Here is a 12,510-nt window from a genome sequence, read left to right as displayed (position 1 = left end):
TGAAATTGTGAAGAAAACTGTGGTGCACACTTATGAACTTGTCCCTGAGGCTTATCAGCACACATTTAAGAATTGTGGGAAATCTCCAAACCAGATATTTGTGGTTTGGTAAACATTTGATGTCAGGCCGATAAAGTCAAAACCCTGAGAGCTTATTTTGCTTGAAGAGTTTAATAAATATTTCCCAAAGCAGGTAGTTATCCGCCTAAATGAGCAAAAGGTGACATCATTCATCAGAGAAGCAGATCTGTTTACTTTAACCCATAATACCATGTTCTCTGCCTCTGTTTGTCTGGACATGAAAGTAGTTCAGGAAAGGAAAATAAAATCAACATAACTGGGTTGGAAAAAAGTGCACGAGGTCAGCAGAAACCGTGACTGTTTTTTATTGCCATGAGCTGGGGCATTTAATTGCTGTTTGTACAGCAATCCAAAGAAAAAGCAAAGCAAAAAAAAGAAAAAGAAACAGGCCTTATTAAAACTGCCTCTCCATCTGAAATGCTCTTTGAGCCTGACAAGAATCCTGATACTGAGGTAGATTCTCATTTTAAGCCATTCATGTTTGTTTCTTTGACTGGTGATGGAAAAAATAAGGTGCTAGCCACCACTGTTAGGGATAGAGTTGCTTACCATTAATTTATATTGGACTCTGTCCTGCCACTGTCGCCAATGGCCTTTCTTCGAGCACCACTACACACAATGCACCTGCATTCACCCTTAGCGATGAGCCGTGTTAAGGTAGGAGTGCAACCCCAATTACAATTAAAAGGCATTTCATTCATTTTAGGGAAATACTTAGCTGGAGGCAGAGTTTTACCTACACCTGAAGCTATTGACATTCTGTTTCCAACTCTGTCACTCCCACCTTGGAGGTGCCAAATGTGTTTCTAGTCTGGTTGATGGTCTCGCTCTCCGAGAGCTAGTGCTAAGTGGGTTGCATGTGAAAGAAAAAATAACTGGTGAGAAGTAGGAAGTAATTGGATAAATATAGAGGCAATATAGTGTGTGTGTGCATGTCTACTTTAAGATGCTGTCACTGAGAACTTTTTGCACACTAATTATAATTCTCCTTCACCTTCTGTCAATTTCTTTCATTGAGAGAATACAATTATCCCAGACACATAGATTGTGGTGGTGAAGGTGTGTGTGTGTGCAAAACTCTACATCTAGCCAAACATCTTTGCTGTGACTTTACATCGGTGCTGGATAAAATGGCAGAAAAGAGAATCAAAGTTTATGAAATAAACATGGAAGGCTGGCAAAGCTCAGCTTTTAAGTATTCTATTCACTGTCCTAAAATTGCAGTGCAGTGTGGGATGCTACCTGCACATAAAGAGAAATAAACCTGACTTATAAAGACAGTTTTAAAAAGTGCATTCTGTTTTTCAAACATAGCACAATTCATAAAAATACAAAACAAACCTGGCAGCACCCGGTGCTAGCCCTCAGCCTCCCAGTAGATGCATCTGTGGTATGAATTTCAAAATTCTACATCATCTGCTTCTCAAGTTATGGTATTTACAAGACTTTCAGAAAACTTGACCCAACTTGATATTCAGGAGTGCTTTGGACATGAACCAGAGTGGACAGTGATTAAAGAAATCCCAAGTACTTAAACATCCTAGAGACATTTTTCACACACAGTTTAATATGATTGATAATTTGTGGTGTTTACACTTGTGTGTGAAGCTCTGAGAAATATTTCTTTTGCTTTGTGATGACCTTATTCATGTTTTAAATGAAAAAGTTTCAATATATATATAAGTTAGAGTAGCTGCTCAGCATGTCTCTTTCTGTCCTAGTCTGTCCTACTTACATTTCAGTGTTCTGCAAATGTTGAGATATGAGATATTTTTGCATCTTGCAATAAATATTTGTATGTTCTGTGCCACTTTGTGCTTTGCCTGTTTTTTTTTTTAAATTGAAGATCTTGAACAAAGGCTCAAGGTTCTTGCTGTTGACCTTCCAGTTTGATTTATAAATACAGTCCAAACTTGAGATCATAGAAAATACTTAACTAGCCATGAAGTACAACATGAAATAAGTTTTTATAAATCCTGTAATAGCACACTCCCAGACAAACAGTTCATTTCATAATGTGTATCTGTATAAATGTGGATACATTCTAAATTGTTGTTATTTACTAAAACTGTTTAAATGACATGATGACTCATTAATGATCATGAATACCTTTTTTGTAATTAATGTAATACTTTTGTTTTTATAATAATGAATCCATACTTTATAATGCGTGAAAATACTATTATTAAGCATGCTACACATGAGCTTTTGTAACATGCAAGAATAAACCATTTATATTAATTTATAAATGACATACCGAGGAGGAGTAATGGGTTGTAAATGTAATACCTGTAATACCTTACTAATGCTTATTAGTGTGCATTTATTATGATATTGATATATATATATATATATATATATATATATATATATATATATATATATATATATATATAGGGAGAGAGAGAGAGAGAGAGAGAGAGAGAGAGATTACACATATTACACTGTGTATGTGTATTGTGTACACACTGGCAGGATGATGCATGTTTATGATGTCATCTGTCCTCTGGAGCAGATTGGATTTAATTGGTTGGTCGTTTTCACAGCCACATGTCTCTTTTTTTCTTTTACAAGCACATCTATCAATCACACACACACACGCATGCACACACACACACACACACACACACACGGTTCTAGTAAAAACTCAATCATCTCGGCTGCAGAGCAGTATTTACGTAATATTACACTCAATGAACTATATAAAATTTTGTCTGAGTGATTCTTATCAAACTGTATGAGGACACTTAGTGCATAGACAGAGACATAAATTACAGTTCCTACCAGTCTTCATGAACATACACTGGCCCTCTTGTTCTAACATTGTTCTAACATTGTTTACCGAGGCCCTTACAGCATGAATCTGACTGTACAACGATAGATCAATGTTAGCCTCATGGCCTGGCTTTGTCTTACCCCTGAGAAAATATTGTGTTCTTCCTAGTTTGCAGGCCTTAGTAGCACTGATAACACTGTGAGTCTACTCGGCCTCCCCATTTATCACCTGCAAGTACCAGTTTACAGGACACTTTACTATATAGTACTAAGCACAGATTCTTTCTAATAATTGTTTAAAGTTAGCCTTGTAGTTATGCGTAAAAGAAACAAAAATAATTGGGCTCTGTTTCATCAGTTTCTCCATTTTCTGAGGTTAAAAGAGTCTAGATGAATTCCAAAGCCATTGCTAAAATTCGTATCAGTGTTATATTTGCTATAAGACTTGGGTGATTTTGCAAGTAATCTAAATCTAAAGTGAGCTTACAAATACAGCATCTAGTTTTAAAAAGTTTGAACAACACTTTATTTAATTTTAATTGACTCCACAGCTTCTAGTTGTTTATGTAGGTTTTAGATAATCTTAGTAGCTACCATCACTTGTCAGATTGTACATTTCTTACTGAAACAGCTTGCTACATATGGTAGGAAGCTTTTTCAGTAAGAAACTTTATTCAGCTTCACTTAAAAAAATGGATGCAGAAATTAAGAAACGACCGACCTCATATTTCCAGGTTTCTTGCTCATAATTAAAGTATTTTAGAGTAGAAAAATGCAACAACTGAGGAATGAGTAAATTTTCCACTGTTGTGGCCCTGTCCCCTTCACAGGTTTATGAACTTTCACTGGAAAACATCCTGTTGTCAACCATCAAGAGAGATATAGACAGGTCAATGCAGAGAAAAGAGCAGATGTGATGAAATCCTTTGCCATCCACTCGCATCCAAACATCCACACAGCAAACATTCACACTCCGTGTGAGATCACAAGCGGGGACCAGGGTGCTATCAATGCTAGCTAGTCCATCATAAAACTGCAGAGCAGCACTGCAGCAGCCTCAGTCCCACCACCAACTAGACTCCTGGCTCTTGTACCGGTGGCTGTGGAGTTCTTTTCTGTAGCTTTATGAGGTGGAATATAACAAACCTGGCTGCTGAGATGGTGGAATATAGATATTTAAAATCTTCTGTGTCTTATCATGCAGGGTAATAGAGATGAGTTGTGCAGTACATAAAATGGAAACTTTCTACTACAGTTTCAAAGTAAACTGTTCAACTTCTTTCCTTGGAAGTCACTGAAAGTCCTCTGTACTGACATCCCACATCAACCTACATTGCTAGTTGCCAAGTACTTTTAAATGAACTCAGTTTGAAATGGACTTAATTAAAGTCGAAAGCAACATCTCAAATATCCCAAAATTTAAGTGTATATGCGTACTCCATAAAACTACAGCAAGACAGACTGCACTGACTCTACAGATTATACCAGAGAATCAGTGATGTGAATGGTGTGCTTTGATAAACACAGAATTTGATGTGTTTACAGATAATAAGATTTTAAGAAACTGCAGCCTCAGTCACACTTGGATTCCCAGTAAAAACTGCATGTACATGAAGGCAGAAACATACATATATGTTTATGCATGGATGATCCTGAATTCCACTCCAGTCTTTAACCATGAACTCATGTAGAAGCTTGTTTGCACTAAAAATGCTTAGACAAGGCCATGAAAAGCAAACCCCCCCCCCAAAAAAAAACAAACAAGAAAAACAAAAGCAATGTGACTTCACCTTAATTGAAATTCAGGGTTTTGTTGAAGCAGTGGAGAAAATGAGGTGCTTTATTTAGTGCACTAAATGCACAGTACTAACCTAATGAAATTATTCTAAACAATTAAAAGTAGACCACTAAGACTTTAATAAGGAACAATAATTTTTCTTTCATGTGTACAGTATACGTGCCTTTCACATGTGTATATATATGTGTAGCTCAGTGTCTACTGCATGTACCCTGCTATAAGTGTGCATGTGTATTGGTTTATATCCAGACAGGTTGATTCATGAGACTCATTCCTCCTATTGGGTTCCCTATCGATTAGGTCGGCTGTGGCTTGCTGCTGACCGGAGCCTGAAAACCTCAGAGCAGTTACCGTTAACAGATACACAGTGGCTGGGATGTATGGGGATCTGTGGGGCCTCTGAAGACGTCACACGGCAAGTGGGGGAGAAAGGGGTGTGTTGATGCCACGCTTACATATGAAACAATATGACACTACACAGCGATGAGGAGCAAGAGCGAGACCACATGGGGTTGGCTGCAGTTAGTTAAATGAAAATAAAATGAGGATTACCTAAAGCCAAAAGACTACCACCATAGTCTGTTTTACTGACACGAAGGTTTCACCTATTTGATAAATGATAAGTCGGCCGGTGCATCGAGCCACCTGGGGGGCTCTTCAACTGGTGGGGGAGGTTGTTACATCTTGCAGGAGCTTTCCTCTCTTCAGGAACTCACTCTGCAGGAGGGGGAGATACAGGAGAGGTGGAGGAAGATCTCAGCCTGGGCGTCTATTGTCTTCTGTATCACATGTATCAACACTACATATGAGTGGGCGGAGGGAGGTTTGGAGTCTTCAAACCCCCTTCAGCGGGGCTAGGAGGAGAAGTTGGCCGTCCGACTGGGGTCTGGAATGTGGGGCCTCCCTGCTGCTGCGGAGTCGGGGCGATCTGCTTCTCCCCACCGCAGGGAAAAGGGTAACATCACCTGGTTCTGGGTGCAGTTTCCCCCTCCAGGGGCAAGGGTACCTAGACCCGGGGCTTAGAGTACGCTTGGGGAGTGTGATCGTGTGTACAGCGTCTCTTTATGTCTGTCTCCACGTTGGGTGAGTGTTGAGTAAGTGCATATGAGAGCATGAGGGAGGAAATGGATGTTTGTATATGTGTGTGCTTGTATTTCTGTGTCTATATGTCAGGTCGGATATCAGACGCCACCTCTCTGGGGACATCTCAGGCCCTCTAAGGTTTGGAGGCCTATCTCCCCCTACCACCACTTCCCCTGCCAGTGGCAGACGCCCTCAGACATCGGTGCGTTGGTGGTTCTTTGTGTCCGGGGATGGGCGTCCAGGTACACACCGGCCCACTCCTTGGTGGCTGCTTATCAGGGCCTGGAGCCTGGGGCTCGCTCGGGCCACTTCGGGGGTGGGGTGCCCTCGGCCTCTCGGCCCGGGGCTCGGTCACTCTGGCGCAGCTGGCTGCCGGCGGAGCTCACGGGCACGTCACTGCTACCCCCCCTGGCTTATGCTCCGCGGCTGCTGAGTGAGCCCTCATCTGGGACTCTCCTCAGCTCTTTCCGGGACAGTGGCGCAGCTGCCCCTCTGTTGGTCTTCCTTGGTCTCTTGTGTTCTGGGGGCCTCTGGATGTCTGGAGTTTTGATCTCCTCCATACCTGCTTCATGCCCTGGAGGACGGGGCAGTGGCTCCCCACACCCTCTAGCAGATCATTACATGAAGGAACCTTTTAAAAACAAGCGCATTCATGCTCACAGGTGTACACACGGGTGCTCACACACACAAACTACACCCTTTTTGGCTCCTACCTCAACGCACACTGTGCGCCGTCGATCTTAGCACAATAACGTTTAATATTTAGTATTTACAGTTATATTCACATAGATCATCGTGATGTTGTTTATTCTATTGCTCTCGTTTTCTTCTGCTTGTTTTCTTTTTTCATTCTCAACAGGTGATCCAGGTGATTGATACATGTTTTTTTTTGTCTGCTTATTTTCTTGGTTTTTGTTTTTTGCCCTTTATCCCCGTCCCTCTTCTCCGCCGTTTTTCTTTCCCTCTTTCTTTCTCCCTTCTCTTTTCCTCATTCAAATCTGTGCCGTATCTAGCAAGTGAAAATTAAAAATAAAATAAACAATAAAAGGTGAATCAAATAGACCATTACGGCAAGGCTGGGATGGTCAATTTGGTAAAGTAAATCCATTGGGCATCTTTCTTCGCCTTTAGACAATAATTCTGATGGCAAAAGAACCAAACGAGATAGGCAAAAAAAAAAAATGTAAAATTGAATGAAACTGATGTGAATTGCTATTGTGTGTTTGTGTGTTGATTGTCCTCATTGTCCTCATGCTTTTGTTAAATTAGGCTTCATGTTTCCCTCTCCTCCTTCTCAGAAAACCTGATCTCTACGCAGTACTGCTGTGTAGAGATGACTGTGCTCACAGTCGATTACAGTTGGCAGGAGTGGACTGTTAGCCACCAACTCTGTCTGTCATCGCTTCCTCAGACCCACAGTTGTAGTGTCATGACCTTGAGGAAACACAGGAAAGTCTGCCTGTTTGTGTGCCTGAAAAATAAAACAGGACTGACATTTAAAGGTTGAGATTTGGGGAAATACGCTGAAAGAAGCGAACCTCTTAACCCTAAATGGAGTACTTCATAGTAAAATTACATTTGGTATTAAATTCATGTCCAAGTATGAGAAAAGGTAAGTTGAAAAGTTCATTTTATTTCCTTCTATTTACTACGGGAATGGATATCATCAAATCCGTTATTCCACTTCAAACCCACTCAGGGTTTAAAGCTTCACTACTCTTAGCAAAAATGTCATGATCCTTGATTTAAAGCCCCCTTTCAATTAAACTGCTTTCAATATTAAAAAATAACATACAATAAAATAAAATAAAAAATCACCAAAAGCAGAAAAATCTGATGAAAGGAAAATGAGCAGCAACAAACCACTGACTGAGCTCACTCATAATACCACACACTATACAGAATGGAACAATTGTTTTAAAAAACAGGGAAGTGTTGTTGCCAAATTAAAGTCATATGAGTAAAGGTGCATGGATGTGAATGTGTGATGGTGTGTAATAATGTATGTGATTGGCCCTGGGGTAGTAACCAGCACCAGCTGTTTGTAATAAGCTGTGGCTGGTAATGAACACACCCTCTAAGCTGTGGAGCTTCAGGGCGCAGAGGCTCATCCACAGCAATGGTCTGATCCAAACTTAGCAAACACCCCTGCTGCTCCCATAATATAATCAAATTACTCTTTTCCCCTCCTCAAATGCTAGATGTTGCTTAAACACACATGGAGTTGTATCAACAGAATAGATGTGTGATCAACCTGGACTTGACACAAATGATGGGGGTATAAATTGGATGTGTTTTCACACCGCATGCACTAAAAATTCAAGAGTCTTCCAGACTAGTGTCCTCTCCTTAAAATGCATTGTTTTATTTGAACCTTTCATCTCTGTATCCTTGTTTTTCTAGGATTTTCTTCTACCTGCTCTTGTAAGCCCCGAAGACACTGCAGTTGTTTTTTTTCTTACAATCTGCTGCACGTTAGCCCTCACTAAAAGTTAAACATACCTTCAGCCTCACATTAAAACAAAAAACATCAAAATATCTGTCATAAATTCATTATCTTTGCTTCAGTAAAGCTTCCACTGATGAAAAAAGTCTTTCAAGAATACTGATCAAATCCTAGCTCATTAGAAATTACAGGGAGTAAGTCGCCTCTATACTGCGATCTTTCAACAAGATGGAAAAATGAAAAAAGCTTTGGAGTGAAGGAAATCACATCTGAGGGCTGGTGGTCTGTGCAACTTCTCTTTGATTTGAGGATTAGAGCTATGGACTGTTCGTTGCTGTCTTAACAATTACTCTGAGGCTAATAGAAGTGGACATCATAAATCTTCACATGCTGGCATCAATGTGCATCTCGCAGAGCTCTGCATCTCTTATTTCTAACATGTAGTCTCACACTGTTAAGCAGAATACAGCAAGTTCAACGATCACACACTATCAACCCGCCATCATTTATAACAATCCAAGGCAATTTCTCAGCAGTCAAGATATTACAGTTTAATTTATTTGTTTGAGGCAGGACAGAGATGAAATATAATGGCAGTAAGTTTGACTGATTGCCATGTCAGAGATCTCTCCAGCCTCCGAAGAAAGGCTGGATGTCAGCAGAGCAGTTACATAGTCGGCAATAGGAAGAGGAATATTATAGAAGTCATTGATGTTAATAATAGTATTTCTAGGCAACACTGCAGTAAAACTAAATATACATGCTGACTCTTATTTGTCCTGATTACTTATTAATAAAGGCCTGAATATGTGGATGTCAGAAAAGTTAAGTTCTATAACCCAGTCCCTGCCAGACCCCACATTAGATATTATGCAGTGGCAGGATACATATTAGCTTAGGCAGGTGTATTAAAAAACAATATCCCTTTCAAAATTAGCCAGCAAGAATAATCCTCAGTAGAAATCACACAAAAAAAGGTATTTGATGAGAGCTAAAGAGCGGAGTACACAAGAAGAATTTTGATAAGGTCAATAGCCGTTTTACAAACAGCTGTAAATCTTAGTTCAAATGTGCATCCATAAAAACGCCACTGGAAAGTGATTGTGATTAAATCAAGAAGAAAAAAAATACTGTATTTTTTTTTCTAATAATCTTAAATAGAAGAATATCCATCCATTAGATATCCAAATCTGCATCCTTAAACTTCTGTTGGCTCAAAATTTTCATATTTAAGTCAACACTCAATTAAGACACAGTGGGGCATAAAATGGCATAAATGGTGCCTCAAATGGAGCAAATGAGTGCCCATTTAATTGTAGTGAGTTAAACCGGTTCCCTGTGGTAAAGTATAAGAGCCGGACGCCTTGAGTAGTAATTATCTCAGGTAGCTATCTCATTACCATTCTCCTTTAGTATGTAAATTTGGCCACAGGCTTGAGTTTTTATTGTGGATTGCCCATTTTGTTGTGCTCTTCCTATCCTGTGTTATTTATCAGGAGGCAGGGAATACCTTAAGTATTGGTTACATTTCCAGGTATAATGGAATGTTATTTTTGTCCTGTTTTCCATGCTTTTTAAAACAAATGTAACAGAAATGTGCAAAATACACATCTTTCTTTCAAGGTATCAACTAAGTAAATGGTTTACAAAATGTTCAAATGTTCAAAAGCATAAATCCCCAAGTGCTTCCATCATCTGAGAAACTGAAGCCCCAGTGGATTAAAACCACAAGGGGCATTCTTAACAAATTGTGCAGTTAATGTGGCTTTTATTATGAGGACTGAGCCTGTACAGGCCAGACGTACATCAATATGCTAGTTATGCTACGTTGAAAATGTGAAGTTTGGTTAAAAGGTTATATATATTTTTTCATTTTATTGTTCCATTAAATGTATTTTAATGTTAGCAATAAATTTAAATTGTTAGCTATTTAGACATTTACTGTCACGGACCCGGCTCTGGGGACTCGGGGTCCGTGGGCAGTGGGGACTGTGACTATTATTGTTATTGTTGTTATTATTATTATTATTTGGTGTGTTGTCTGCACTGCCCCTATGCACATCTGTATGTAGGCAGGTATGTGTGTGTGTGTGTGTGTGTTTTGCCTTTCTGCTGTGGCCAAGTTACAGGCACCTTCAGCCCTGGGGGCGTGGTCTAACTTGAGGGCTGGCCACACCCGAAGTCCTGGCCGCACACCTGCTCCTCATCTGGGCTCGTCGGGGGAGCTATTTAGATGAGCGATGGAGCTTCCACCGACGCTGGATTATTGCGTTTGACTACACGTCAGTCTTCAAACAAGTCAAGTGTGAGTGTATGCCTGCTGGGATAAGTGTTAACGGCTGCCTCTATTGTTTTCCCCTCAGGAGGAGTGTGGGACGAGAAGGAGCAGTGAGCACGGGGAGTGCAGGGACACTGGGGCAGAGAGCACTACACGGGGACTTTTGGGAAGAAGACACTACACGGGAGTCTGGGAAACTGGGGATTTATTGTTGTTTACTTCACCACCTTGTAAATAAACACTGTTGCACTGAAGAGTCCGGCGTTTGGGTCCTATTTCCCCATCTCCCCACGGTCTGCCAGCCAGACCGTGACATTTACAGCCTGTTATTGTAATGTACATAAGGTCATAATAACATGATGTCATTTTTAGAATATCCACATATATTAGGCACTTCCTTGGTGGAGGTACCTAGTTTTGTGCAGACTCTAACATTATTTTGATGCAATGATGGTTTTTCATTGTCAAAATAGAATTAATGCTTCATTTGAATATCTGGATCCAAAAGGTCCATCAGAATATTAGTTATTGGCAGAAACGCAGTTTTAGGCTGCCATCCAATTTATTCCACAACAAATTACTTTCAGTTTTAAAGGTGCTACATCTGAATGCATTTGATTGTTGGCACAATGTTTTTAGCAAAAACATAAAAACTCAAAGCCTTAACAAGTTTTCAATGAACTTGTGTATAAAACATTTTACTTGTATAAAACCAACAAACAAACAAAAAAATTCCACTTTCTAAGTGGCACCATCCACCATCCACCAATCCCTCATTTTCTATTCCAAACTGTGGATGTGTGGTTAACCGAGCATTCTTTGTACCATGTGTGGTGAGTCGGCCAATCCCATTGCAGCATCGGCAAGCATGAAGAGGCTTTTTCTGGCTCTGACTCGCCTGAGGTTGGCATTCAAAGGGAGGAGAGAGAAAAAGGGGAAGAGATGCTAATCATCTGATCTCTGGTGAACAAGGCTTGAGAGAGAGAGCGAGGTACACAGAAAGATGTCTGTGCTTCTGCCAAAGCCATTTTTTTTTGAGTCAGAATGAAATACAGCAATAGGATAAGGATCTCTGCTTATAGTCAGCCTCCCTGCCTCCACATCTAAGGGACAACAATTATCTCTGCCACAACCTGCCTCACAAGCCTGACAGGGAAAAGAAAAACAAAACACAAAAAACAAAAAACTGGACCCTGTACAAAAATACAACAATAACTAGTGGCAATAATACACATTTCAACACTGGCAAATGGCTGTGGAGATAGATGAGACATTCTTTCCTATATAGGTTTAACTATACTTAATGAGTTCTGACAAAATCCCATGGGAAAGATGTCAGCGTATGTGCAAATCTGTACACCGCACTAGTATTTTGACAGCTTATCAAGTTTGAAACAAACTTGAAGAAAACAAGCACTGTACGTTTGGACCAATCGACTGACTTTTAGAAAGCTGCAATGTGAAGTGCTGCAATCGCAAGTTGTTACTGCCTTTCAAGACAGTGTGACTGTGTCTATCAAGTAATCAATGAAGTATTATTTTATATACAGCTTATGTTTAAAGAAAGCCTGAGTGATTTAGGTTGGGCATATGGGCTACAGTGCAACCTTTTCACTAATTAAATATTGCATGAAACAGAGTCTGCAGAACCAGATGAGCTGATGAGTAGCTACATTTTAGTGAATCCTCCAATATCTACAGGACCAAAGCCATGTTGACTTTGCAGACTGGTGCAGAAATAGCTTATATCACAAATCAAAACAAAGTATAGCGTTGTTCTTTGCCCAGTGGTTTAAATAACGACGAAACTCAAATTGCACCAGCTTTCCAGATCAAATTTGAATCAGTTTTAATCTCTTCCCCCACTTTGAATCTTGATTCTTAGTGGGTGGTAAGGACCTGATGTGCTCTCCACTCTGCATAGTAACCCTTGGGATGAACTTGTCCCTAACTAAACCTCTAGTCCCCACCCAGTTTCCAAGCTGCCGCAGTCAGACAAAATTTCAAATTAGTATTCAGACAGCATCAGATCTCTGGGCCAAACACTCG

General features: G+C 40.1%; 1 protein-coding gene and 1 long non-coding RNA gene across 10 annotated transcripts in view; one reads left to right on the top strand and one right to left on the bottom strand.

Moving 5' to 3' along the window:
- The window catches only part of nrxn2b (neurexin 2b), a 719,424-nt gene that overhangs the window by 465,787 nt on the left and 241,127 nt on the right, over positions 1-12,510 (bottom strand). The window lies entirely within an intron of this gene.
- On the top strand, positions 10,081-10,715 carry LOC143416561 (uncharacterized). The gene is made up of 2 exons (XR_013096956.1): positions 10,081-10,465; positions 10,547-10,715. It is a non-coding gene; the product is annotated as an uncharacterized LOC143416561 (long non-coding RNA).

This window comes from Maylandia zebra, linkage group LG3 (genome assembly GCF_041146795.1).
Source record: "Maylandia zebra isolate NMK-2024a linkage group LG3, Mzebra_GT3a, whole genome shotgun sequence".
NCBI classification, from domain to species: Eukaryota; Metazoa; Chordata; class Actinopteri; order Cichliformes; family Cichlidae; genus Maylandia; species Maylandia zebra.
This window is presented reverse-complemented; position numbering and strand designations above follow the sequence as displayed.